At 34.1% G+C, this 3,585-nt stretch overlaps 1 pseudogene; it reads right to left on the bottom strand.

The window, feature by feature from the left end:
- Positions 1-2,632: 2,632 nt before the first annotated feature.
- On the bottom strand, positions 2,633-2,751 carry LOC120590060 (uncharacterized; annotated as a pseudogene).
- Between the last annotated feature and the right edge of the window lie 834 nt (positions 2,752-3,585).

Consider the following 3,585-nt stretch of genomic DNA (forward strand, 5'->3'; position numbering starts at 1 on the left):
AAGACAAAGACTTGATGACAATTTTGACATAAAGCAACGGATAAAATTCCAAGTGGAGAATACCATTAAAAGGGAGCATCTACTATAACAACCAGCAGATGTGAAAACTCTTCACCCTGAGGTCATAAGGAAATGAATTAATGAATTCACAGGCAATTCTTTTTCCAATAGTCACATAAGAAAACTTGAGGTAGTACTAGAATGCTCATGGCAAGCAATTCACTTGACATCTGACTAATGGCGTGTAAACATGAAAAGTTATAACGTTGGCCTGAAGACTTCACAATATGCTTTGCTACTACCATCCACAAAATGATACACAGCAGGGCAACTCTGGTTATGGACTTTCTATCTATTACACATCATCTTTGTTTTCTACCGCAGCTGATACTTTTTCTTTTCTTGCCCATTTTGAAACTAAAACCACTCAGGGTTGGAATTGACTTTCTACTTTAAAGGTAGCATAATCTGATTCAAATACAGCACAGTGATGGCTAGAGTATTCCATTAAATTCTACTTCCCAATAAAATGTTTAATTGGTTAGATGACTTTGGGCAATTGACAAAGGTACTTCTTAGTTTAAGAGTTAGGTTCTTTCTAATTTAAAATGATATAATTTCTTATCTGTTTCATCTAATAGCAGATTACCACACAAATCATTTTAGTATGAAATGTTACAATTATACAGAAATTAAGGCAGAAATGACCATAGGAACATTGCTGAGGTATAGGGAACTATAATGACACTTGCTATTGGACCTCAGCAGAGCAAGCAGAGGCAAGAGGAATAGAATGAAGTGGAGGGCACTCTCAGAGCTGTTCAGAGTATGACCTGTGGGGGAGTTGCCTGCATCCTTATCGGCTGGGAGTAGGCCCAAGAGGCGGATTCTTATCCTGAGTCAGTATTTCTGAAGATGTGTTCTATAGAATATACATCGCAAGAATATTTTATGTAAATTACATTTAAAAGGGCTCTGTATAAATATGGGGACATAGTAGGTTACACAAAGTCAAACAATTCTTCTGTGGAAGGGTTTCCAGAGACCTCGATAGATTAATATGCTTTCAAAACTCCAGTAGGCATATTTCCTATTCTTCAGTAGTTTCCAAACTCCTCTGAATATGAAACACATTTTTTTCTTCATGGAGCTTCCCAGTGGTTCAATTTTCCGAAGAACATATTTCTGCAACATTCTTGGTAGTGATCCTTGGCAAGTTCAAGTTCACTCCAGAGGAGGCCTCAAGGGATCTCTTTAATGTGAAATCCTGGTCTTTATGTTAAGCCTGTCCTTAATGGGCCCTGAATTTACAGGTAACTTTTGAGGCAAAATTAGCTTCCAGAATTCATAAGTTCACCTTCAACTTGTTTTTGTTTGTATGGTTTTCTTTATTTGCTTGATCTTACCTCCTAAGCAAGTGTTTGGTCAAATTTAACTGAAAGAATATTTTTAAAATATGTCACCTATTTATGTATTTCCCTCTGATGTGTTACTAATATACATATTCCTTTTTATTCATATAGAATTCAGAAACTATTTCATCATTAATCTCTTTATCATAAAATTGATGAATTTTACAACTCTAAGTTTACCAAATGGTAGTAAAATCTCTATTGAGTTGTCTGATTAATTTTCATATATTCGATTACATTAACAACCCATCATACCCTATATAATTTATAATATGTAAATATCTTGACAAATTTCAAATATCTCATCTTCCCAGAATAGGAACAAAATTTGAGAATTGGCTAAAAGATGTATAATGTTCCTTTATAATTTTTAAAAATTCTCGAATGGGAAAAAAACTCATTCTGAAGACAGACAAACCAAATGAAAATCTGGAGATCTTCAAGTGTGTCTTTACCTTCCATTTGAATATGAAAAGGATGCCATAGTAATATACATTTGGGAAAAACAAGTTAAAATAAAAAAAGCAGAATTCCTACTTGAGCTTGAGCCCATTACTTATTACATAGTCTTCCTCTGCCATCAGACAGCAAAGAGTTACTTATGATGAGTCCAAAAAGAATTTAGTCTTTATGTCACCTGCAAATAATCGAGGAAAAAAATGTGTAGATGGAAAAAGTGACAAAGTGATTTTATGAAGGTATTGTATGTATGCATTTGACAAATACATCTTGTTATTTTTCACATGTATTCAGTTTGATGGGTCCCTTAGTATGGTTTTGATCATCATATTTCCAATCATTCTGAAAGCCTTCATATAGGCCCTGAGAAATTCTGGCTGACTGAGAGCCGTCTAATTTTAACTTATCAGAGTATTGTTAGGTGAGAGCCATTCGGTACCCAAGCATTTTCCCACTCTGCTTAGATGCAACTTTCTTAACCTAAAAAATAACACTAGAGTGGAAGACAAATGTACAAGAACAACTTATATTTATTGGCATCACAGTCCATCACATAGTACTAATAATATCTTGATCCTATCAGATATAAAACCACCTATATAAAATGTTTTACCCTAGTAAAATAAAAAGAAATAATTGAGGAGGTAGAAATGAGGCATAGGTGCCTTAACATTTAAGAACAAAGTGTAAGAGTCTTTAGCTGATATACAGATTGCAAGGACCTTGTCAGTTTACAATCCCTTGTTTTTTAAAAAATTTTCTGCCTACAGCACCCGGTTTTCCTAGGTGGTCTCCCATCCGAGTACTATTGAGGGCCTACCCTGCTTAGCTTCCAAGATCAGACGGGATCGGGCTTGTTCAGGGAGACATGGCTGTAGACGGCTGATATACTTTCTAATGTTATATTTCAAAGTTGCTAAGAGAGTAGATTTTTAAAGTTCTCATCACAAGAAAAAATACATGTAACTGTGTGTGGTGATGGATGTTAACTAGTCTTGTGGTGATCATTTCACAATATAGACATATATCAAATCACTATGTTGTATATCTGAAACTAATATAATGTTCTATATCTCAATAAAAAATTATATTTCATTTAAAAAAAGAATAATATGGACAGTTGCTCAATCACCTCTTTGTCATCCTGGTATGACAAACACATTTCTTGACTTTGAAAGATAGTTAAATTATTAATTCAGCAATCCGTGCACTTTTGGTCCCGGGAGCTTTTGCATTCTCAAAAATTTTCAGGCCCCTGAAAAGGTTTTATTTATGTGGGTTATATGTATGAACACTTACAGTGTTAGAAATTAAAACTAAGCCATTTTAAAACTGCAAGAATGAACAAGCACACATTTTACTGCCATCAAATCAATGACACCACATATCATGTAGTTTCTGTAAAACTCTGCTGAACACTTGTAACAGGTAAAAAAAATGTTTTAACAGTCAAAAAAAAATGTTTTACTATTATGAAAATACTTTTACCTCATGGACCCCTAAAAAGGGATTCAGGACTGCCCAGGAGACCCTGGAACACTTTAGAACTGCTGCATTAATGCATTAATCAATTTAATAAATATTAACAAATGTCAACTGTGTGCTGGGCACTGAAAGAGATACTGTAGATTAATGATTAAAGGTCTTAATCTCTTGATTCTTTTATTGCTTAAAAAGAATTCAGGCTGCAATCTTCAAAATAAGCTTCTTGAAG

Source organism: Pteropus medius, unplaced genomic scaffold (assembly GCF_902729225.1).
Source record: "Pteropus medius unplaced genomic scaffold, Ma_sr-lr_union100, whole genome shotgun sequence".
NCBI classification, from domain to species: domain Eukaryota; kingdom Metazoa; phylum Chordata; class Mammalia; order Chiroptera; family Pteropodidae; genus Pteropus; species Pteropus medius.